Source organism: Mustela nigripes, chromosome 2 (assembly GCF_022355385.1).
Source record: "Mustela nigripes isolate SB6536 chromosome 2, MUSNIG.SB6536, whole genome shotgun sequence".
NCBI lineage: Eukaryota > Metazoa > Chordata > Mammalia > Carnivora > Mustelidae > Mustela > Mustela nigripes.
The window spans coordinates 155,988,329-156,014,470 of NC_081558.1; the positions used below are offsets into that span (position 1 = coordinate 155,988,329).

At 37.4% G+C, this 26,142-nt stretch overlaps 1 long non-coding RNA gene across 1 annotated transcript; it reads right to left on the minus strand.

The window, feature by feature from the left end:
- Positions 1 to 754: 754 nt before the first annotated feature.
- On the minus strand, positions 755 to 25,488 carry LOC132010185 (uncharacterized). The gene is made up of 4 exons (XR_009402189.1): positions 25,292 to 25,488; positions 13,393 to 13,564; positions 12,715 to 12,820; positions 755 to 1,102 (listed from the first exon to the last, which is right to left on the minus strand). It is a non-coding gene; the product is annotated as an uncharacterized LOC132010185 (long non-coding RNA).
- Positions 25,489 to 26,142: the final 654 nt, after the last annotated feature.

The window sequence follows — 26,142 nt, forward strand, 5'->3', positions numbered from 1 at the left end:
AGAAAGTTAGGTCTATTACACTTGCCATGCTGTCTCTCCCTGTTCTCTTTTTGTTTAAGAATAAGTGAATAGAGAAGAGACAAACAAGAGGAACAGATGAGATGGTGCCTTTATTTTTTTGTGTCCCTTATAAGTGACGTTGGTTTTTCCTCTGTAATAAAACTGTATTGACCCACCTGAGATGCATTTGGAAACAGGGTGCTAGATACATTATTTTTGCTTAGTGTTGAAACTACAGTATCTACAGAAAAGGAAATAGACATTTTTGCTAGAGCCCTGGGTAAATGCATCCACCTCTCTGCAAAAACACAGCTCCGGCAAGTGTGATCAAAGAGAAGGAATAGGGAAAGAGAAGCAGAAGATGGAAAAATGGACAATTCGTAGACTCTTTAAATGTGCTCGATCTTAAATGAAAGCTTGAAGTGAGCACACATGTATGTTGATGTTTAAGGTGTGCATGAGGGGAGAAGGGAGGTTAAAGATGGCTTAGGCCTTGAGCTGGTAGGCTTGTTAAGACATGTGGCTATGTATAGGAGCTTGGTTGGTATGCAATGTCACAGTAACTGATCAGAAAGGAAATGAATGAGGGAGGTGAACGGGGTTCTGCCTTTACTTGTATTTCTGCACTAATTAAGTACCGAAATGCTCTCAACCATGTTACAGCAGTCATGGAATGGATCTCACCAGGGAAAGATGCATTGCAATTTTCATGAAAGCCAAGTAAGGAAGGTAGGCGGGGAGAAACTTAGAGTAAATCTCCTCATTAATGAAAATCTGTTTTTAAGGCGATTTGCTTTGGTTCACAGCTTATTTTCAAGATCAGGATTAATATTAATTGTAAATTTATGGAAAGTGGATATACTTAAGAGACAGCAGGTTTTCTGTGCATAACTGTGTTGTCCTCTGGGAATACATGACTTGGAAGGATGCGGCTTGCATAGCAGGTTACGTAACTGGCATGGTGATAGGCTGTGCATGCCTTCTCGATGTCCGGAACAGCTGCATGCTTGTAAAGGTTTGCATCTTGAAGTTGAGATGAAGTCCCCCGGGCACTGCGAAGATTTGCATAGGGAGTTCAGTGTGCCTCACATCTTCATGTACTCTATAATCATAATAACAACTGTATTAATAGTAAATACATTTTAGGCAATTAATATGTGCAAGGCACAGTTTCATTTATTTAATCCTCACAATAGCACTGTGAGTTAGTTTTTGTTATTATCTGTACTTTACAGAAGAGAAATACGATCCACCAAAATGTTAAAAACAAAGAAACAAATAACAACAACAAAACCTTTCCAAAGGACATATAGCTAGTCAACAGTAGAGATACATCTTGAACCTAGACAGGGTGATACCAGAGTCTATGTGATCAACCAAAGGGCCAGTCTGTCTGTGCACAAACAGTAGAACTGGAATTGTATGAAAGGTAGATTAGTAGTGAGTTGCATTTATAAATTGCAACCATGCAAAAAATACTTAGTCAATATAGCATGTTAGAAGAACTACCTAAGTCATACCATATTTCATCAATTCTAAGACACATATTTTATTCACAAAGCAGTATTTCTAAAATCAAATTACATCTTTGAGTTGATGCTAAGAATGCATTATGCTATAATTTAATTGGCTGTATGGGTTCCTTTCTTGGTGACTCTTAGAACATCAGTATGTCTTATAATCAGTGTCATCTTATTACCAATAAAATATAGAAGGCAATTTTTAATGCCCTGAGTACAGTAAGCTAAGAGGTGATATAGAAATGCAGATAAAGGCATATTGATAGATGTGTATATGTTTGCTTTATGGCTGAAATTTGACACAGATGCCCTGACTAAAAAAAACACAGGTTCATCCGATTCAGAAAATACAATGAACTCAAGATCATGCTGTTCAATTTTTCAGGATTTAAGCTAGAATAAAGAATTGATGTCTCAGCTTTATTATTTTTATTGCTCTTTAGAGTCAAACAAGATCTTAGAGATATAATATCTAGCATTCATCTGCATCATTTTGCTGGCTGATAATTGGCCTTGAGAACTTGAACTATTTAAGGCTGAATGACCACTGTGACCGCTGCCAGCGATATTATAGACAGATTATGTCTTGGTTACAGTTGTAAATCAACTAGCGCTTCACCAGCCATGCAAAGGGCATTTACAAAATATGTATTTAATGACTTAATAGTTTTCTCAGTTGGGTTAAATGTTGTGTCTGGTTAAACCTGAAGTTTATCCCAAATCTGGTGTTCTCTATTAGATCTAAATCCAATCCCTATATAAATATTTTCTGTGTAAAAATGTAAAACTATACCTTTTTCAAGTTATCTTCTCATCTCTTGGTGTTAGAGAAATAAGTTGTGATTTAAAGCTATCACACATGGTTTCCAACCCCAACTACATACTGCCTTTGCGTTGCTTAACTTTGGACAGGTGATTAAGTTGACTGAGTTTTAGAATGTAGGTCTCTAAGTGGAAGTGATAATACCTACTTCCCAAAGCTGTTATGAAGATTAGATAAATTCATATGGTATGTGATAGGAACTCAACAAATGTTGCTTCCTATAGTCTTTTCCCTAATCAATCAGAAATTCTTAAGTTACCACCGTTTTACTTATGTATAATCTGGGCACAGCTAGATGGTGAAGAATATTTTGTTAAAGGAAAACAAAAGTGTTAAACCACCATTTAATTAAACCCTGCTATATTGTCGTATGCAGTTGGTTCCTAAATCCTGTGTTACAGGTCTGTTTTATGAAATGCATCCTCGTGGTATGGGATAAGCAATGTATGATGCTGTTCATCTTGCTGTTCATCTATTATCTCCTGCTCTGAGTGCAAAGCTCAGGCATACAACCAATGAGTGGGGGCGGGGGGAGGTCTACTGATGGTCCCAATTCAAACAGTTGATAACAGACTGCCTTATTTCATTTCAAGAAATTCTATAGCTATAACAGAATACCACAGACTGGGTACTTTATGAAAAATGAAAACTTATTTCTCATAGCTGTGGAGACTGGAAGTCTAAAATCAAGGCATTGGCAGATTTGATATCTGGTGAGATCCCACTCCTTGGCTCATACACAGACAACTTCTCACTGTGTCCTCACATGGTGGAAGAGACAATAGAACTCTCTGGGGTCTCTTTGATAAGGGTGCTAATTCCATTTATGACCTAGTCCCCTCCCAAAGGCCCTACATCCTGATACCATCATATTGGTGGTTAGGATTTAACACAGGAATGGGCGGCAGCGCAAATATTTAGTCTATAGCACAGAAAGACCTTTGAAAAGTTAGTCTTGTTTAAAATTTTCTCTTTTTTGATGGGAATTACAGAGGCAAATAAAAGTGTGATTTTGCTAGAAAGTAGAGATAGTTAATTAAATCCTTTCAATGTTAATAAAATATTCATTGGAAAGTGGGGTTAGAAGCCTGGCTTGTAACGAAGACAAATATCCCTGATCATGGAGAGTATCAGGGGATAAAACCACCTACTATCTTCAGACAGAATAGCTTTGAACACAAAAAATACTAAATAGAAAGAACAAAGTCCAGAAAAGGTCTGCTCTTCTCCTTCATATTCCTGTGGAAAATGTGCTTTAGGGCTCAGAAAGAGTGCAGATATGCCCAAAGATACCCATTGACATCTTAATGGCAATCCAAAATTTTTAAAGAAGTTACTTGCTAGCCCGTACTACGCAGGAAAAAAAAAAAAAAGAAAAAGAAAAAAAGAAAGAGAAAAGAAAATGGGGCCTCGCAGGAAACAAGAAATTGCCTGGAGTTGGCACTCAACCACAGGTCCATAGCAATTTACTCTATAACTCAGACCCAATAATAGCTTGCATGATAAAATAAAAAATTTAAGAAAGAAAAACAAAAGCCAACACTCCTTCCTTCAGCCAATCCTTCAACAAATATTTAAGGAGTGCCCGTTATGTACTCTGTGAAGGTTGAGCAGCTTATTAAAAATCTCTTCTAGAGGATCTTGTCATGAAGGCCAGATGCGTTATCGATCAATATTGATCACTCACTGGCAAGGTCATTGACTTGAAAAGATCCAGAGTAAATTAGAAACACAAAACTCCGTTAGGAAGTGATTGATAACAAACAAAATCAAAACTGAAAAAATGTACTGTTGCCTTTTATTCACTTTAAATCTTGATACGTATTAAATCTTTGTGTTTGTTTCTGATAAATAATCCAATGAGTCATATATAGATATCTACATAGAGAGGTAGACATAGGAATATATATACATATGCTATGTGGATATATATGAAATTTCATATATATACTTACATACACATGTGGATTATCTGGATATGAGATATCATTCAGAGTCAAAACTGAATTTAAACTTTCAAAAAATATAGGTGGGACAAGTAGTCCTTATGGTCTGTACAAATATAAGGGTTTTTTTTTTTTTTAAAGATTTTATTTATTAATGAGAGAGAGAGCATGAGTAGGCAGAACAACAGGCAGAGGGAGAGGGAGAAGCAGGCTCTCCACTGAGCATGGAGCCCAATGCAGGCCTGGATCCCAGAACCCTGGGATCATGACCTGAGCTGAAGGCAACAGCTTAACCCACTGAGCCACCCAGACACCCCTGTGCAAATATAAGTTGCTAAATGTTTGGAGAGGACTGATATGTGACATGATATACAGGAAAAAAAAAAAAAAAAAAGGATTGTAAGAGTATATTCCAAATCCTTGATGTTCTGCCAAGGACCTATGAGGTTGCCGATGGGATTTTAGGAGAGTGTGTAAGGCTGGACATATGATGTTTATCTCCACAGGCATCTTTGCAACCCAAGTATCTGTTTCTGTCCTAAGGATAATATTTTTATTTGACAAAAGGGTCACTGCTTATTAGAAGGTTTGAAAAAGACAGTTGTAGGGGATATCTTAAGAAATCAAATCCAAGTGTCGGAAGTGTCACCATCAAAAACTAACAAGCATTTCCCTGTCTTGTGTATATGAATAACCATCCTGCAAGCACAAAGCCCTGGGCAAGTTTTATTTTAGGAGCCCTTCATTTCTCATCTCTTCTCTTCCTGCCCACTCTATTCTGGACATAGACTATTTCACAGATATGCCCTTAATTGTCACATGGGTCGCAGAAAATGTTATTTTTGTTCTGTAAACGATTACAAGCCTGTTTTCAAATCTTAAAGTATTTAAGCAATTAAATGCTTCCTAAATCCATACTGTCAGCAGTCTCATGATTTCCAGTGCAGTGATTCTCGGCTTCTACAAGGATTTGGGAAGATACTTGATTCCAGCTTCCATTCACCTCTATAATTCCTCCGTTCCCACTGCAGTTTTTCTGTCTGTCCAGTATGTTGTCTTATTTTGTCTAAATACCCAGAGAAACCACAGCGAGGTCCATATGCTTTTGTCTTCTCTACCCCTTTTCACCACCCCTTTGCAACTTCCTCATTTCTGTTTTTCCTTCCCATTTCCGTTTGCCCAGTCGGGATGCTTCGTGTCTGTGGGCCTCTTCTTTCAGAAAAATACTCTCGTTGCCCAAACCCCACTAGGTTACCCCAGCCAACACTTCCTGCTCTTTCTGGACAATGCCTTACACCATCCCTCTCTCTCCCATCCAAGAATTGCAACTGTTGCCCACTTGTTTATTTATTCAATCCTGATTAAACTGTTTGCCTAAAGAGGGTAAAGCCAGGAATACTGGAAAAAAAAAATACTGAGCTAAAAAGACATGGTCTTGTCCTCAAGGAGATTTGAGTAGAGTGGGAAAGACTTTCAAGTAAGCTGACCATGGCCCATACAGGTGTTATGCCAGGGTAGGATGAGAGCTGTAGGGCTGGTTCTATACAGAGGCTCTTAGATATTGGGCACTGAGGAAGACTTCCCTGGAGGGATACATGGAAATATAGTAAGTGAAGAAGAGAATTTCCATGGGGGAAGGGAAAGTGTTTCAGGAAGAGGGAACATAGGAGAGAGAGAAAACATGCTATTTGAAGGACATTTAGATATTTGGTGTGTTTAGAGCTTAGACAGTGAGGAAGACTGATAAAGCATGAGGCTATGGCCAGATCTGGGAGAACCATGTAAATTGTTTTAGGAGGCCCTACATTGCCTATTGTACAACAACAGGGGCTATAGAAAAATTCGCTCAAAGGGAGTGAAGTGAGGGCTTGAAGTCTTACAATAATGGCTATGAATCCAATGTGGAAGATAAGTAGTTAAGGCAGGACTGAGAGCAAGTCTGAAATACACACACACACACACACACACACACACACACACACACATTTTTTTTTTGTAGCACCAAAACAGATTGGCTTTGAGCTACAAGTTCTTAATCAAAGTCTCATTACTTTGATCTAGAGTAGTTATTATCTACATCTCCAGATAGAAATAGATGAACTATAGACTTGATTCCCCTAAGTAATAGAGCTCCGTTGCTCTATTACTTGTCTCTACACTGACTACTTAAAATATGGTCCATGGACCAGCATAATTACCATCTCCTCGGAAAATTTCAGAAATATGAATAGCAGTTCCCACCTCAGACCTACTCAATCCAAATCTGCATTTTAACCAGTTCCCTAACTGATTCATATGCACATTGTAGTTTGAGAAGCCTGTTTTAGAAATCTACCTCAGTCTCCCCAACCCTTAGTTCTAGCTCTAGATCTTAGAGATGGATATACATGTATCAGTAAGATAAAACATGGGCAGATGAGTAAACATTAAACTCGTTTTTCACTTTATATCTTTAAATATAAGCAACACCCCCAAATGATATTTCCACACCAGTCTCCATCTCAAGGTGGAGTGTCTATAAATTTTATGAGGTGGATTGATTACAAGTTGTATGAGTTGTAAAGTTGGGGAGCTTCAATAAATGAGGATTTCCCCCCAAATTATCTCTGGGGTATTATTGAACTTCTGCCTTCCAATATTTCAGCTGTCAGGCTACCCCACACTGTGGATAGCCTGACATTGCCCAAATTTAAGCCTTTTGGCCCTTGCCTCTAATAATACGCAACGGGCCTTCTTTTAATCATACTGCCTTAAAATGTTTTCTTAGGCATCTATTTCATTTCTAAATTTCCATCAAAAATTTCTGCAGTGCCCAAGCAGCCTAATCACTTTCTTTTCCGTATTTGACACAATGACAGTTTATGAGAGAAACAAAAGATAAATAAACAAGTGACAATCGATAGTCTGTTTCTAACAGGAAGTTTTGGGGTTGGGTTAAGTGTTTATAATTTTTTTCCTTTAGCCTAGTGCAGAGAAAACAGCAGTAATGACAACTTCCATGGCACTTAAGATTCTCAACTATCAAAACATGTTCAAAAACAGTTAAGAGTTCTGTAACCACCAGGATAGGGAAAAAAACATTGACCTGGAAGTGAGGAAATCTGGGTTCTGATCGTGGCCCATTACTAATTAGCTGTGACTTCAACACCTACTTTTCCTAACTGGCCCTAAATGTCCTCATCTATAACATGGAGGCAGTAGACTAGACAATCTGAATATTTTAAGATTCTACATGCATTTCATTTATCTGAAAATTGGTAATCCATATCTGCTGCGTAATGACGGAAACACTTGGGAAAGCATAATGTCCAATTAACCAGCACACTGCTATTTCCCAGACATCCTGAATTAGCGGCAACGCACACTCCTGCATGCAAGCCGCCTCTCTCCATCATGCTCCTTGAAGTGGCAATTTTTTGCCAAGCCTAACCAGCAGTTCCTTTGACTTGTTGCTGTTTATTTTTCCCCTCCAAGCTAACTAAAAGATTATACCTTTCCTGAAGCTTATGCCAGATGCTTTCATCCCTGTCATAAAATCATGAAGAAAATGTCTCTTAGAGTGAAAGTCATTGACTCTATCAGCAGCATTTCCACAATCCCAGCCTTACACAGTCACTTGCTGATGTCTTTCTTTTAATTGTAGTCCTGAGAATGAAGCAACTCAAAATGGTTCATTGACCTTGTCCTACTCTTCTCCGAGGAGCCAGGGAGGCTCTCTCTCTCTTCTCCTTAAAGGCTCATTCTTACCGCTTCCCAACCCTGGCCCCCAGAGAAAAAGCATAAGGAGCACACGGGAATCAAAGGCTGCCTTAGACTTTCCCTCCCTGTCACTACTTTCTTAAATATCTCTTTTTGTTTACAATAACTCTACTTACTATTAAGATACAACCAAAGCCAGATTTGTTTCAGGCTTAAAGTTGAGTAATGCAACACTGTCATCACCAAAGAGAAATCCATTTTGACTGATTCCCTTGCCCAATCTGAAACAAGTGCAATGCTGTTGTCTCCTCTAACATCTCTAGCAACGATGGTATCGATATTTTTCATCAACGCAAATTTGCATTATACCACACGCTTTACAGAGGCATCTCATTTTATCCTTAGAATTCCCTGGGGGAGTATTTTTATCCTCATAGTATAGTAAGGAAACAGAGGCTAGCCGAAGTGTACGATGTTCTTAGAGTTACCTGAGCAGGGATTTGCATCTGGATTATTCTGACTTCAAGATCCTCTTCTTCCCCTATGTCAGCTGTTGCCACTTTTAACATGGGTTGGGTTTTGGGGAAGAAAGCCTAATAGGGATCCATCTAAAAGGAGACAGTCCAAGGATACTTGGTATTTATGATTGAGTTGGCTGTCCCTGATTTCTCTTTTTTTAAATTTTTTTCATCTGTTCCTATCTGAGCTCTAGAAGTAGAGGACATTTTTTTAACCTCACTCATCTACTAGGGCACTATTTCCCAAATTTTGATGTGCTTATATATATTCAGGGGGAACTAGAGACTGAGTAGCTAAGACAGGGCCCAATAATTTACATTTTTTAAAGTATCTACATTTGAAAATATCTCTTCCCTCTATAGAGAAACATCGTGAAAAACACAAGAACATCCTGTCTTAGACTGTCCTAAGTGAAGGGTAGAAAAATCCCAGGTATTGGAAAAAAAAAAATCATGAGTGAATCTTTTTCCCTTTTTCCATGCAGGCTCTAAATCAAGATATTTTATCATAGATATGGATTAATATTACCTGTGAGATCCAGTGTTTTCCTAGTCTCTCTCTTGCTCTAGAACATTTAGGTTATCCCCTATGACCCTAAACTGTTCTTCATTCTTCATAGGCTTTCCTGAAGTCAGTGACGAATCCTTCCTGGTCCCAGATGGTTTCTTCTAGGTTTCAATATACTATCCTGTCCAAAGTAAATAGATATTTTGTTTTCCCTGTTCTGAGCTTTTCTTTAGTTTAAGCAATACTTGCTAACTGTGTGACTTGGCAAATTATTTATTCTCTCATAGTCTCTGTGGCCAATACACATCATAATACAAGTGTGAGGCTCCTTCTAAAGTTGAGCCGTGCACATCCTATGCAACTGTCTTGGGGGAACCTAAAATGAGTTAGTGTCTTTAAATGGTTTAGCACAACTCCTGATGTTTCCATCCCAAATAGTGCCTGTTCTTTAATATTTACCCCCTTTGACTTTTTCTGCCTGATTTGTACTTAAATTCTTGAAATATGTTTACTAGCCATTTTTTAAGGTTAATTCTACTTGCTGACCAAGCTTGACTTTTTCATTAAGGCTCTAAGATAATGAAGCCAGTTATGTGAGTGACCCTGATATTACCTAAATTGTGGATTTGCCTGAGTTCGTTCCCTTTCTCTTGCCACAGTCTGCTTGTGACCAGTGACATAACTTTATAATATGGCTGGCTGAGGTTAAGGGTGCATCTATAACCATGAACCACTTTTTTCCTCTGCAAAATACTAACTAGCCTGCCCAGAAATGGAACCAACTACCTTGACCTCATTAACACTACACTCCAAACAGCTGAGCATTTTGTTTTCATTATTTTAATAATGTGGTGATGATTATAAGATATAGCATGAATAGTACTGAATCTAGAAATTTCATTATTCCCATTAATCATGCAAATCAATGGAAGTATATAGAAGAGAGGGTAAATTCGAATACTCACATAGAAATCATAGATTGGACAAATAGATTTGAGCCTGGATATGTGGTTGGCGTGTGTGTGTGTGTATGTGGTGTGCAATGAGCAGAAAGGATGGGGAAAGAGAGAAAGAGAAAAAGCTCTGCTTTCTTTAAGCAAGAGTAAGATGTACTAAACCAGATCATTGCAGGTGTGGAAAGGTAGTGGGGTGAACTATAGAATTCCCTTCCCTCACTCTTTTTGCATTTTTATATCCTTTAAATACCACTAAAGTGAATGATTTAGGAACAACTTGACAAGAGAAGAAGAAACATTTAATCTGTAACATATTATATCAACTTTATTTTTTATCTTTTTGTTCTGAAAATTTATCAGAAAATATTGCCTAGATAATTGGGTATGTACACACTACTGGTATTGGAGATGTATATGGTGTGTGTGTGTGTGAGAGAGAGAGAGAGAGAGAGAGAGAGGGAGAAGGAGACAGAGACAGTGAGTGGGAGAAATTCAACTTTTATTGGGAAGGCACAGCTCGGGGAACTGGGAACATAAAATGGAACAAACTGGACAAGATCCCTGCCCTTGTGAAGACTCATTCTGAAAGGAGGAGTTAGACACAAAATACTGAATGAGTGAATGAATGAATAAGTTAAAATCATATATTAATAAAACCTATGAAGCAAATTAAAAATGTAAATACTTAGAAATGGTCTGGAGAGGAAAGATGCCATCCCAGAGGTCACTGTGCTTTGAAACTGGGGGGCAAACTTTTTTTTTGGATTTCATAGTTAAAGAAATTATCCCGGTTTGGTGGCATGTCACAGGACTGGCTCTAGAATTGTGGAGGAGAAGGAATTTCTGCCATTATGAATTTAAAAAGGGATTTAAGGTTCAAAGCATAAACCCATATGCCTCTAAAGCCACCCCCTCGCCCAGAGCCTCCCAGTGCACAAGGCAAGGTTTGATGGCCCTTTCCACACCTCCCACCTGGCTGGCAGCTTGCAGACCTGTCACTGGCCATTAGCACTGTTTACAAATGGTGTCGCACAAAACAGTCAGCCCCAGGGATGATCCTGGCCTCTTTTTACCTCACTCCAAGTCCCTTACCACTAGGACTGGGGTTTGTCTGTGTGATTTTAAGACTTCACAGTTACAAGTTTCTAGATTTTTCAAAAACCTGGACCTTTTAGTGCCTCAGTCGCCTCATCTCCAGTGACCTTGATCCTTTTCCGTGTTAGTCTCCCAGCAACACAACCACACTTGAAGACAATATCAGACATGTTTCCTCTGGGACTCATTCACTCTGACTTTTACTTCCTAGCTCCTGTTCTGTCTACTCCGATTTTTCCCTGTGATCTCAACTCCCTTGACCATTTCTCATTCTCATAGTTCATGAGCTTCTTTTGTCTCTTTACTTAACAGGGACCCTCTGGTCTGGCACTTCAGTTCCTAACTTTGTGTTCCCATGTTTGCCAACTTTGTGCCTTTGGGATCCTTCTCTGTTCTGACTGAGGACTACAGATAGGGTAGGATATTGTTTGTCTTTTCATTAGGTTTGCTAAAACTTGTGTCTTAGCTCAGATTGCTGTAGCAAAATGCCATAAGCCAGATGGCTTTTAAACAATAGAAATTTATTTCTCACAGTTTTGGAGGCTGGGGAGTCCAAGATCAAGGCATCAGCAGATTCAGTGTCTAGCAAAGATCTTTTTTCCTGATTGATAGGTAGTTGTCTTCTAGCCTTGGCCTCTAGCGGTAAATGCGGTATAGGAGCTCTCTGGGGTTTGTTTTATAAGGGCCTCAATCCCACTTGTGAGGACTCTGCTCTCATGACTTCATTACCTTTTGCAGGCCCCATCTCCCCATACCGTCACACTGGGGAATAGGTTTCAATGCATAAATTTTTGGAGCGGTGGGGGGGGGGGGGGGCGCCTGGGTGGCTCAGTGGGTTAAGCCTCTGCCTTCAGCTCAGGTCATGATCCCAGGACCCTGGGATCAAGCCCGGCATCCACATTGGGCTCTCTGCTCAGCAGGGAGCCTGCTTCCCTTCCTCTCTCTCTGCCTGCCTCTCAGCCTGTTTGTGATCTCTGTTAAATAAATAAATAAAATCTTAAAAAAATAAATAAATTTTGGGGGGACACAGGCATTCAGTCTATAACAACTCACATTATCTATCTTTAAAGATCATTGTAATCCATTTTTATATAACTCCTTTCCCTTTGATCATAGTAGCAGGGCAGTTTCTTCCCTCTTCTCCTTTTTTTCTTCCTCTGATTCTGTTTGAGAGCCCAAAGCCATTGGATTCTGAACCATTCAGTGGCCTTCCACTCCCTCCTTAAAATCTTTATATCCTCACTGATCTTTTTTTTCTCTCGTTCTTTGGACGCACGTTATTTTTCCCATTTCTGAAGTATAATTCCACCTGTGCTCTTGTTCCAACCCTCCTGCACCCTGAGCGCGCGCACACACACACAGAGTGCTGTATTAATTTTCATTATTCTCATAAGCACAGAAGTATGATATATTTTCCCTTTATGTATAAAAACAGATGCTGTGCAACAGATAGTCTATATTGATGAGCCTACAGCCCTCTCTCTCCTTCCTCTCACGGATGGTATTTGTGAGTTATTAATTATACTCTCTTATTTCTTTTCTTCTGCACAATGGCATTCAGCAACCTCTTGAAACCTGTGGTTTGTCTATCAAATCTCACCAAGCTATTGAAAGCAACCTATTTATTTAGCTAATGTTTGATCACTCACCAAGGTCCAGGAACCATTTTAGGTGCTAAGTTTATATGACCAGTACCGAGCAATTACGACACTTCTGTCCATGGTAATTGGTCCAAAGAGTCCAAATCTCAAGAAACTGAATCAGATGAGAGAGGAAGAGAATGAGATTAAGAGAAATGGTATCAGATGGAGCCCTAAATTCAGCTGTGCCTGAAGATCCACTCTGACATTTTAGTTAATTGAACCAATAAATTTCCTTCCTGTGTGAGTGACTTTGTGTTTGGATTCTATCATTTGCAACTGAAAGAGTCCTGAATAAAATAACATAGTTATTTGCATATATATATATATATATATATACACACACACACACACATATTCCTCCCCTATGCAATCATATGCTATTTGAGGAAAAAGACTGTTATTCATTTTGCATCCTCCAGAATGCTTTGCATATTATAAGTGTCCAATAAATATTTATTGAATGAATAAACCAATTTATAAAAGAGCTTAAATTTAGATTGATGCAGTCTTCAGATTTCTTTAGAGTGAGCTGGATAATGAACAGCATCACATGGCAGAATTCTTAAAGACATTCCCCACCTCCAAATGGGAATACCTCGCTCTCACCCAACCTCCCACCTTCCCCCATTATCCCTTTATCTGCATCCGCATTCAGCTTTTGCTCAGAGGAGACAATAAATATACCTGGATAACTGTATCTCTATTGTCAGCAGTGAGAATCCCAGACTCTGGTTGTAACATAAGCGAAGGGAAAAGAACATTGGCCCTTTGGTTTTCATTCTTTCTTGATCCAGGTATAAGCTGCTCTACGCAGGGAAAGTGCCGAGACACTCCATTTTAGACACATCCTAATAAGCTGTAATAAGAACAAGACAGTGGGGGAGATTATGATTTTCAAGCCACAGCTGCCCCCCATGCACACACCGATGGCATAACTCAGAGATGAAGGATCAAAAAGAAACACAGCAGATTCCCAGGATACACATCTGCCAAGGAAGCTCCCCCTGACTCAGAGAGTTATAACTCTTTCTTCCTATAACTATGAAGACAGGTATATACAGAGACAAATCTTTTCATTTAGGAAAAAGGTCCCCTGTGCACATCTGGAGTCAGGGAAGTCGAAAGGACCAAGAACTCTTCCCTGAAGCAGACAGAATGTGGGTGGAGGCAAAGAGAATGATATATTTAAACATTTAGCAGGATGGAAATCTTAGACAGTCAAGGCAACATTCTTATTAATTGCCAATTTTCGAGGCACTCTAGCATGCAACCATTCTCTCCTGTCTTGTTACAAGAGGATTAGGATGAGGTTGGGGTGGGAGGGCCATGGGTGGGGCAAGAAATTCGTTCTGTTTTTCTCTGTGTGTACATGTGTGTTTTAATTATCCCTCTTGAGATACTTCTTTGCACGGTTGTACCTTCAATCTGTTGCTTGCAGTTTTGTTTTTGACAACAGAGTTTATATGATCAGTGGTCGCCAGATTTGTTTGGTGTTTTGTTGTTGTTGTTGTTGTTTTTTGAGGGAGTGGGGGCAATTAGCATGGCCATCAATTCCTCACCATTGGAAAAGGCCAAACTGCTTGCCATTTACAGGAGTCTAAAGTAAATGTGTTTTTCCTCCATCCTGCTTGCTGGGGGCAGAACTAAGGCTGCTGAGGCTAGACTGTAGGGCTTCTCTGCCACGCAGCAGTTTGATATTAATAGATTACTGCTTTGAAAAAGGAACCCTGTTCCTGCCAAGGCACCTCCAACAGTATCTAAGCCAGCTGAGTGGCAGAGTGCATTCTTAACCAGCATTCAGCTACCTACATCACAAATATAAGTAGCAATTCTCTTTCTAATAACAAACGCTAAATATTCAACCTTCTACATCTGCCTGTGGAGATGGAGATCTTTTTAAAATGTTGATGCACAGAAATTCCCCCAAACTCCTGCTGTGTTAAGAATTTAAATCATGGTTGATTCAAAACAGGATGTATTCTTAAAAGAAAAAAAGAAAGAAAGAAAGAAAGAACAAAACAAAACAAAAAAATGCTTGTGCTTTCATTCCAATGTATTTCCTTGGTAATGTGGTAGAAGCAGGAAAGAGTTCTGTGAAATAATGCACATTATTAAATGAAAATATGTAGAAACTTATTCAAAGGTAGTTTGCTTCACTGGTAACCACTCAGGTGTCTGTGGTATGCCAGACATATGAGTTATTCAACGTCACAGAATTGCAGTGATGCAGACAAGAAGGTAAACTCATAACAAGAAGAGTTAGGATTTAGAGATTTTAGCCTATAATGTTAAATTTTTAAGTAGGCACAAGTTGTGTTCTTGTTTGCTTTTGTTCTGATTATGAAATGAGAGAAAAACACCCTAGAACACAGCAGCTAGGAAACAACTCTTCAGCCCATTACCCTTCTTAATGTGTTAGAGGATTCCTTTCTAGTCTTTTTTCCCTGCACTTTTACGTTCAAAGTGCATCAAATACTTGTGACTGAACCAAATGCTAGTTCTGTAATATCATGACTCAGAGTCTTCCCATGTCTTCATTAAACTCTTAGCTTTTGTCCTGTTCAGCTAGAGTCTCACACTTTATCCCATTCTTCATCTTCTTCCGTAGATCAAAATTTAGGAAATAGCATGTAATGAATAGCAGAATTTCCCCATATGGTGCCAAGGGGGGCAAACTTTCAGGGGAGTGAGAACAGCCATCTCTGATCCTTGCCATGGCTTTTCCTGGGTCACTTGAGTCCAAGCAGAGTATCTCCCAGATGGTCACAGAGAATAGGCGGATAACACTTGGGCTGTCTTAGACCCATCAGGCTGGGGTCTTCAAGCCTTCCCTTTCATCTTCCTCTGCTCATGGTCTGGTTTAGAGACTTTCTCCCCAGGATCTCCATATGCCTATGTTTGTCTGCTCAGGCTGCCATAACCAAATACCATAGACTGGGCAGCTTAAACAACAGAAAGTCATTTTCTCAGTTCTGGGGGACTTAGACAAAAGTGCCAGCTCATTTCCCTGGCTTATAGATGGACGCTATTCTTGCTCTATCTTCACATGGCCTTTCTTTGGTACATATGGACAGAGAGAAAGAGAGAACACTCCATTATCTCTTCTTATAAGGTGTATTACTCAGGGTTCTCCAGAGAAACAGAACCAACAGAGATAGATCCATATCTGTCTCTGTTTCTCTATTCAATATTTATATCTATATCCATATCCAATATTTATATCTATATCCATATATTTATATTCAGTCCGTTATTGTTATGAGATAATATCTCTCATATAGTATCTCATATGACATACTCTATCTCATAACAGTAGGAGAATACCTTCTCATACTATTATTCTGCCCTGATTTAAGGAGATGGATTTGGGGAAAGTATATAAAAGCACTGGACAAGTGGGCAGGAAAATGCAGTAAAAGAACAAGTAAGAGAGCTAATTTCATAAATGATGGAAGGTGAATTACCAATGACTAAGAAAATAAGAGGCAATAAATTGAAGAAAGTTGACTTGCTCACTGTATAGTGTGAGCTGTGGAATCAGTAAAATGAATGGGTAGTACGGTCAAATAACCACAAAGACAGAATTGACATAAAAAAAATCAATTTCTGGTGATCTAGACTTCATTCAGCAATGGTCTGCGGCTTGGATGTAAAATAGTTGGTGATAATTTAGGTGGGGCCTATCTAATGATTAGAGAATGGAGAGCAATTGTTGGAGAAAGTATTCCTGTGGTACTAATAATGGGAAATTTGTCTTGATGAAGTTGAGGATATTTGCTAGAGAGATAGTGTAGGGATTAATTAAAGATAAATGACCACATGAACAAAGGAAAGTTTAGAGTGATTAAAACTGCTTTTTCTCGGGAAGATAGTTTGATATATAAATTGTATGGCTTTCATTTGCTGAATGGAGACTATCAGGTGGAACTTCAGGCACAGAGGTGAGAAAAGATTAGGAGTCTAGGGGCCATTTCCAGTGCCCATGATCACACCTCACCTGTAATCTCTTCTGGCACTTACAGCTTCTTACAGCTGTGTTTGACTGGATCACTTGCAAATGTCAACAAAAACAGCATATGGCTATATTAACTGGTTTGAAGGATTGCATTAGACACAGTAAAAACTCTTTCAGAAGCATTTAAAAAAAAAGATTTCTCTTGAGAAATCACAATTATTTTTCCCATGGACAAATCAGGATCTCAAAAATAAGTTACATTAGAAACTTTCCTTATTAAAATATATAATAGTGGAGTTCTATGAACATTTTCTAACCCAAAGCTATTAAAAGATAAAGTGAAATTGTTTGACATGTTAAAGGATTAAAATAAGTTTCTGTGTTGGATTAGAATGGGGTCTGGTTATCAGACTCTGGTATGATGAAATGACCTCAATGCTGAAATCATAACTGTGGCAGAACCTGCTAGCTGTCCTCAATCTCTCTTCTCCCCAGCCTTAGCATTAGAACCTTTGCTTTTAGGTGGGTGCATTATTGTTCATAATATTACTCTATTTCCCAGCCATCTCTTGTCCACAAGGCTGTTGTGACCCTGCAACTAAACTCTGGTCAGTAAAAGGTAAGCCAGAAAGTCATGGCAACTTGTTGGAGTATCCCTTAAAAGGTAGCTCATGCATTTTCCTTTGACCTATTTCCCTTTCTTTATATGCCTTTCCTCCTTCCTATGGATTAGAATGTGAGTTCCTAGGGTGACAATGACCATATTGGATTATGATGGGACCTTGAGAATGGAGACCACACACAGCAGAGCAGTAGGATAGAAGGACCTTGGACACAGGAACTTGAGGGTCAAAGTTTCCTTACCAGACTAATGTACCTCCACTCTCTTACATTACAGGGAAATGAGCTTCTATTCTGTTTACATCTCCTTGACTCAACATGGAGACCAGTACTAACTGAAACACTAGGCTCCATCAAAAAGCTGAGCTATCAGTCTCTCCATCTTCTTAAACCAGAGACTCATAGGGTTGAGAGTCTGTCACCTATCAGTGAGGAGCTAGAAACAGAAGGCTACTGCCCTCCTGAATCTGGATAGAAAAAAAAAAAATCTCACTTTCATTATCTGCCTCCTGGATCAGAAACCATTGGTATCAGACAACCGAGTAACTCCTGGAACTAAACAGATCCTGGTTCAGGCAGCTAAATGCTCTCCTTTGCTCTTGCCACTTTGTATCTGTCCCTTCTTCTGCATCCAGTTTGAGACTCTATCTTCCAGGAAATAAACATATGAGATGTGTTGAGAGATAAGCGGTAATGCCTTTTATTTTGGGATGTGTAGTTACTACAAATAAAGAGCTAGGTTTGAGAGTGGTGCAGAAGCAAGAAAAAAAACAACTATCAGCAGTTACTGGGGACTCTCATTTTGCTACGTACTTAATCTGTTGTTTGTGTCACATAATCAGACACTTGAGATAAGATACTATCCTATTTCAATCCAGTAGATCTACACAGAACAGAGGATTAAAAGGCATCAGGAATGAGACCAACAGTTGTGGATATCAACTTACTAACTGTCAATGAATCTCAAAATATTTGACCAGCACCCAAGTGAACCGAGAGGAGGATAAAGGCACTCTACACAACATATTTGTTAATAAACACTAAACCTGAATCAATTTGCCCTTAATCTGAGGTTGACTAAATAGAAATACAAAAAGATTAAAGAAAAGAAGACACAGTCTAGGGAACAATAAAAACTTGGGGGAGCTTGAGACAGAAGGAGAACAGAACTCTAGTAGCCATTAATTTCTCAAGTCAACTTGAGAAAGTTCCTTGTTCTTTCAATAATACACAAGAGCATGTTGTCTTTATGCGGGGGTGCAATTAAAAGAGAATAGGTTGAAAGAAAAAGACATAGGCTAACTCAAGGATTAATTGCAGAGAAACTTATAAAAGTTGAAATTAAAATCTGAACTGGGTAATTTGAAATAACTTTGTAAAAAGTTAATAATATGGTAATTTATTATAAATTGGTAATTTATTACCAAGTTAATAATATGGTAATTTAACTTGAGAAACTTCCAATGTACTTAACAAAGTAGAAGAAACATCAATTTGGAGTGGGGAAGGGAATGAATCAAAGAGTCCAAAGATAAAGATAGTAGAGAGTGTATCTCCTACTTAAGCTAATAATGGTATTCATTAGGGGGAAAAAAAAAACTAAACTAAAAAAGTTTGAACAGAAGCAATGATTAAAAACATAATTGTCTTATTTGGAATAAGACATAAAAAGAATGAAGTTTCCTTTCAAATAAACCTTAAAAATGACCTGAGAAAACAGAGCAAAACTGATTGCCATAATACATCAAAATCAATCAAGAGTTATTCTTGTTTAGAAATATACCAAAATGATTTGTGAGTTACAAAACTAAGAAAAAATAAACTTTATGAATGGCCAGATAGCAGGAGTGCTAATTGCTAATTGCCTACTCTCAATACAATGGACAGGCCAATGGAGAACAGAACGATGTCCACAATAAATCTAGGGGGAATAACATTTTGGAGTATGTTTATTCCTTCACAGATTTTTTTTTTCTTGTGAAGAGTTTTTAAAAAAGTATTCTTTAATACCTGATGGCTTATAAAATGTGATATCTATCTATCTATCTATCTATCTATATAAATTTAAACTAGTTTAAAATATATAACAATTGATCAAGAGAGAAAGTAAAATTAAGAAATCCTTTATGGTTAAGTCACATGTAAAATAGATTGGTAAGGAACATTAAAAACATTTTAAGCAGAGCTAAATAATATAGTAAATTATGTTACAAAACTGAAGTCAAACATCTACAATAATTATTAATTTAAAAGGCCTGTGATGGGGCATCTGGGTGGCTCAGTGGGTTAAGCCTCTGCCTTCGGCCCAGGTCATGATCTCAGGGTCCTGGGATCAAACCCCACATTGGACTCCCTGCTCGGCAGGGAGCCTGCTTCCCCTCTCTCTCTGCCTGCTTCTTTGTCTACTTGTGATCTCTGTCAGATAAATAAATAAAATCTTAAAAAAAAAAAAAAAAAAAGAAATAGCATAGCACAGAGCAAATATTTAAAATGCTTAATTTTATTATATAGTAACTCCAGCAAACTATTTAACTACTAATTCAGATAATTTGAGAAATAGAGATTTCTGTAGCAAAAGTATAAAAACATGCATGGGACTAATACAACTTCAGGATGGTAAGATAGTAGTACTTTCTGGAGTGGGGACTTGGGCTTTGGTTTTATCTATAATGGTTTATTTCTTTAAAAGGGAGAAAGATCTGAAACAAGTGGAACAAACTGTTAACATCTGTGACACTGGCGTCTATTACTGGTCATCTTAATTTCTATAGTTTTCCATGTTTGTAGTATGTACATTTTAAAAGATTACTTTGGGATGTTTAACGATACTGCTAGTAGAATTTAGAATAAAATATCTACCGGTATATCAACCACAGAAAAGAAGAGCAAACTATGAACCATGTAAGAATATATAATGTAGGAAAATACAGAAAATGTAGAATGAATCAGGAAAAATATTAAAAATGACCAAAGTAGGACTATGGGTTCATTGTGAGGATTGCTATAAATTATTTCAACCCTTCTATTAAATAAACAGCAATAATGATAATGATATGGAATATGTATTTTTGGTATGTGCCTGGCACTATGCTGTATGCTATCCTACATTCCTTAAATGTTTTATGTCCATTAATCCTCCTGACAACTTCATGAGTCAAGTATTATTATCGGAAATTCTCATAGATTGGATTAGTAAAAATAGTTCAACTGAGATATATCTTATTAAAAAGACAAAAAGTTAAAGATGTTCAGTGTTTTTGTCTTACAAACCATAAGAAAAAGAAAACCCAGATCATTAAATATAAACATTAGACAAGATAGAATTAAAGAGAAAAATCAGTAAGTGCTATTTAGAGATTCATTTTATATTCAAAAAAGGGGAAAAGTGGGTTTCCACTTTTGGACATGTAAGAACTTTAAGGCTTTGTATAAGCATATACACTAACATTTAAGTAAGTGACCGAAATTATTAGAAATGCAAGGAAAATTATTTGCAAATGCAGTGTTTTCAACACATTTCTGGATCAAGCAGAGAAAAAGAAAATAATGACATAGAAAAATATTGTACAGCTTAGAATTTATGGATGGGATTCTTGTGTTCTCAGAAATCTTAGAAATCTATGCAAACAATTGTGTGTACGTACATGTGACTGAACTTTTCTGGAAACATGGTACTTCTATCATATCCTCAAAAGAGGTCTATGACTTCCTCTTCCCAGAATGTCTGTGTGTATGTGTGTGTATTTTTTCCTTCTATAATAAGAGACCACACTGAAAAAAATAATCCATGAAATATTTAAAGAAAACGGTTATAAAGTCCTAAGGGGAAAATGTCTAGAGTTATTCTTGAAATTACTTTTTGTGATGTCTGGCTTTCTTATTGGGTTTCACATTCTATGGTAATAGGGGCCATAAATGTCTTACTTTCTAGTTCTCCACTCAGTACAATAAATGGCATATAGATTAGGTTCAGTAAATATCAATTGGATTAATTGATCAAACAGTCAGTAACCTCAGAGCTGTTAATATTTTGTCAAAGAATCAACTCCCCAAATAGTTCTAGATCCAGACAGTTTTATATGTAAATTCTAACAAACCTCAAAGATCAATTGCTTATAAACTATTAATTTTTTCATAGTGTGGAAAAACAACTAAAACAAGAAATGATACTTCTCAGCTTCAAAAATATTAAATTCATAAACTAAAACCTGAACAAAATTGCTCTAAAAATCCAACACACATATATCATTTGTATGTTTGTATATGTGTGGGTACATATATACATATGTAATAGACATAAATATTATCCAATAGATTCAATAATATAAGAAAAATAAAATAATAATAAGATTTATAATATTTATATATAAGATTTAATTTAGGAATACAACTATGGTTTAATATGAAAGAATCTACTCAATCATCTTCCATTTTTCTTTTCCACTCTTTTTTTGTTATTAGGAGATAGCAATACATGAAGTGAAAAAAATGATCACTTTGATAGATGCCAACAGCATAATTGGATAAGAATTTGATATGCATAATGATAGACAATATTTTAGTGTACTAGTGAAAGAAGGGTGTTCTTTCAACCTGTTAAAGAATAAGCATCTGAAACCTCCATCACTGTATTTCATATTTAAAAGTTAAAATATAGAAATGCCAGGAGTATAAGCATCAAAATCAAGATCAAGTCAAGAACTCTATTTATTTACAACTCTTGAAAGTAAGCTCGATTTGCTGTTGACATGCAATAACATTGGGAAACAAGGAGAATTTCAACGAGACAAAAAATAGTAAGTTAGAAATAAAAGAATTTTTAAAATAGTCTAGATCAGAGTGGGGCACCCAGGTGGCTCAGTCGGCTGAGCATAAGTCTTGATTTTAGCTCAGGTCACAATCTCATGGTGGTGGGATTGAGTCCTGCATGGGGCTCTGCACTTAGTGGGGACTCTGCTTGAGATTCTCTCTCCCTCTGTCCCTTCCCCCCTCATGCTCTATCTCTCTCAAATAAATAAATAAGTAAATCTTTTAAAAAAATATAGATCATGGCAAAATAAATGTTTAACTTCATGTAACAATTTTACAATAAAGTTATAACCATGTGTTTTATGCGCTAAATATCGAAAGCTGCAAGAAGTCAACAAGCTACCAGATGCAGAAATGAATAGACAAAAATTAATACATTTTCTATAAACCTGTCAAAGATTGTAAGCAGGAATAGATCCAATGAAGAATAAAAGGATATAAACTATCTAGATTAAGAAATATGTGAGACATGACTGAGGATGAATAGAAACTGAGAATGTAAGTTTCCTCCCAAATTATTTTTTAGGCTTGATACAATTTCAAGTAAATGGACAGTTTCATTTGAATGTGATGCCCTTCAAACCTCTCATTCCTTTTGAGAAATGTATTCTAATAAAATAATCAGAACTACAGTAGAAGATTTAGAAAACAAGTTACTTAGCTTTTATTCACTTTTTAAAGACTTGTAAACAGCCAAATTCCCCAAAATAGCAATAAAGTTAGAGAAATTGTGACACAATCGTATGACAAAATATAATATAGAATCATGTTTACAAAGAATATAAAGTAAGAAAGTGTTCGAGAGCTATTTAAGATAAAAAGCAGTGTATCAGTCTTCATATTCTATGTATTCTATAATTTCTTAAAACATTGTTTTTTTAAAGATACTATTTTTTACTAATCTCCATACCCAATGTTGGGCCAAACTCAAAACCCTGAGATCAAGTCTAATTCTCCACTTACTTAGCTGGCCAGGCACCCCTAAAAAGTACAGGTTTTTAAATATTTATATAACTGTGCAAAAAATAAGCCAAGATTCATCAACATATGAGAGATGTATATCTAAGAGGTTAAACAATACATTGATTTTACTTTCTGTAGACATAGTTTTTGTTTCTTTTTTCTGTTTGTTTTTAAACAATGGACATACATTTCATAGGTGGGAAAAAGACAATGGATTCATATATTGTAGTTATAATGTATTTGGTACCTTTGCCATGTGTTTTTTTGTTGTGGTTGTTTGTTCATGGTTTGTTTGTTTGTTTGTTTTTGGTTTTTTGTTTGTTTGTTTGTTTTTTGCTATGGACCAGATTTAAATAGAGGCTTATAATATATTCTAAAAGATTTTTGGAAGCCAGACTGAAGATTGAAGATTTTGAAGATGGATTTAGAAGTGTTTCTTAGAAGAGGGACAAATTGACATGGTCTTACATCAACAAAGAATAAGAACCAGAAACAAAAATGAAGACTAGCTCCAACAAAGGAAAAGAACAGTCAGTGTCTTATTTAAAAACCTGAAAAATCTGAAAGCATGATTGTCTCCATAAGAGTTCAAATGCTGATATTATACATTAAAGCAATTTAGGAATGTTTATACCAATATTTGCCAGGCTTAAAAACCAATTTAGCATTGTCTTATATTCAGATTGCATGGAAAATAAGTTTCCCATCTTTAAAAATATAAAACTAGGGCGAGTAATAGATTGAGAGTTTTATGCTTATGAGCATAAACTGTGATTGTTTACTGTGCTTTAACAATGATAAAATCACTAGCGGCTTCATAGCAAGACCCAAAACCCTGGGGAAGCCATTAAGAATTCAATATTAACAGTTCATGGAGGAAAATGGATTCCACTTACTAAAATGATTTTAAAATGTTTTCTCTAAAATGCAAATATTGCAGCTCTGTGAAGTTGGACATTTTAAATAGGTTTTATTTGAATCTTTGTTCTTACATAAGGGCTATGTATTATTCTCAGTGAAACCCAAAGGTTATAATGTCTGGTTAATAGTGGCCATGTAATAAACTTTGGATAAGTACAGAAAGGAGTTTCTTAAGGTTGAAAGGAGGCAAGCAGTCAAAGCCACTTCCAGATATCCTAGAGTTGCCTAATAGTTTCTGGCACCAAGAAGTATGCAAGAGATAGTGCATCTGTCCAAATCGGAACATCTCTGATTCTCCACCCAGCACCATATCTCCTTCAATGTCTTATTGGGTCCAGAGACTGTAATGCCCCCAGGCAAACAGAAGTTAGTATAGCCTGGACTGAGCCTAACTTTTGCTGTTATCCTCCAGAATTCTGTACTTGTACCCTCAGGGATGGAAAACAAACAATAACAAAACCAAACAAAAACCAAGAAGGATAGAAACTAACAAGTGATAAAAGGAAAGGCAAGCACTTTCATCTGGGAATAATCAATGCATGCTTAGAAAAGACCAGCAAATGTTACTTTGCCTCATTTGATTTTTATTCACTTCTTAATGACAGTTAAACCAGAAAAGTGCCAGGACCTGAAATTGCTCTTGGTTTAGGTTTTGGGGAGCGTTCTTTTTGCAAACAGCTTGTCAGAGCATAACAAAAATGGATTGCTTTGTTCTTTGGGATGAGAAAAAAGCAGCATTCAGACACAGACTAGTGATTTCTGTGCTGGTGTTCACCGCTGTCCTTGTAATGGTTTTAGTTCTTAATTAAAGCTAAATAGAGGTCTTTCTTAAAAATGTTACCCTTTTTCCTTTGGTTTTGAATTTTGTCCATTATATGGAATTTTCTAGTTCTTACTTAGAGTATGCATAACATTGAACAAACTGAAGAAGTCTGTACTGGGCAGCAATTTACTGTGGGTTCAGGAACAGAGAATAAACAGGAAAGAAATCAGGAATCACTTTGTTTTCTTTCCAGCAGTGCCTCCCTCCATTTGTCTGTGTGTGTGTGTGTCTTTCTGCTTAGTTCAGTGTGCTAGTGTCTTTCATTCTGGTGTCTTTTTCTCCAGAAGTCCCCATTCCCATCAGTTCTCCCCTAGTAATGAAGACAGCTTGGTGGGTTTACACTGAAGTCTGGCTTCACTGCTGAGAATGCTGCATTGCGCCTGGCTGGGAGAGTGTATTTGCTCTGGAAACCTCCCTCACTGTTGGTGGATGAGACCCCACACAGACCTGTCGTAACCTGAAATTCTGACCCCGTAGATTCCCCCAGGTACCTTGAGCTTTGCTGCAGAGCTTAGTATCCAGAACATCGCATTCCACAGGACAGGCCAAGGACATGAGCATCGATTTTCAATGGCAACATGCTAGTGCAGTCTCCTCTGTGTTGTCCTGTGTCCTATTCTGTCTCAGAACCAGAAAAAAAAAAAAAAAAAGAAAAAGTTTTGGACTTGAGGGGAGGGGGGTGGGGTGTGAAAAAGCTCTTTTCTTTTAATTTAACCCCTGAGCAGGGAAAGTAAATCATGTAGAATTATGTCAGGTCAAGAAAAAAGCGAGATCAAAATAACCTGGCATGAATATTCATCCAGGGCTTGACAGAAGGACAGGAGCAAGAGGGGTAATTGCTGCTTGTTGCTAAGAGAGATCTCTTTCAGAGATCGCATTTTAAAAGAGCTTGTGATTAGGTCTGTTGGCCAAAACTGTGGGAGACTTTTTTTTATGTTGTTTGTTTCTCTCTTTCTTTAATCTTGGCATTTTGGATGCCCAGCCTCCTGCTGACATGCATTTCTCTCTAATCACAACAATCCCAGGTGGTTTGCCTCACTCACACCAGGCCCTTCGAGGCTTACTCAATGCAGAGGTGAAGGAACACAATGTCCTGACAGCTGATTACCCTGTGGACAGCCATCTCTGTCCGTCCACACGGCCAGAATGATGCTTAACACGTTATTAATTATTCCTCCATCTCCAGTGTTTAGAGAACAATGGTAGCATTCTGTTTGCCCACATCATTTCTCCTGTTGCAAGAACCTTTTCTTCCCTCCAACTCTCCCTCTTTCACCTTCTAAAAGTGCTGTTCAATTGAATGCTCTGTGAAGATAATGGTCAAAATCTGTGCTGTTCAATA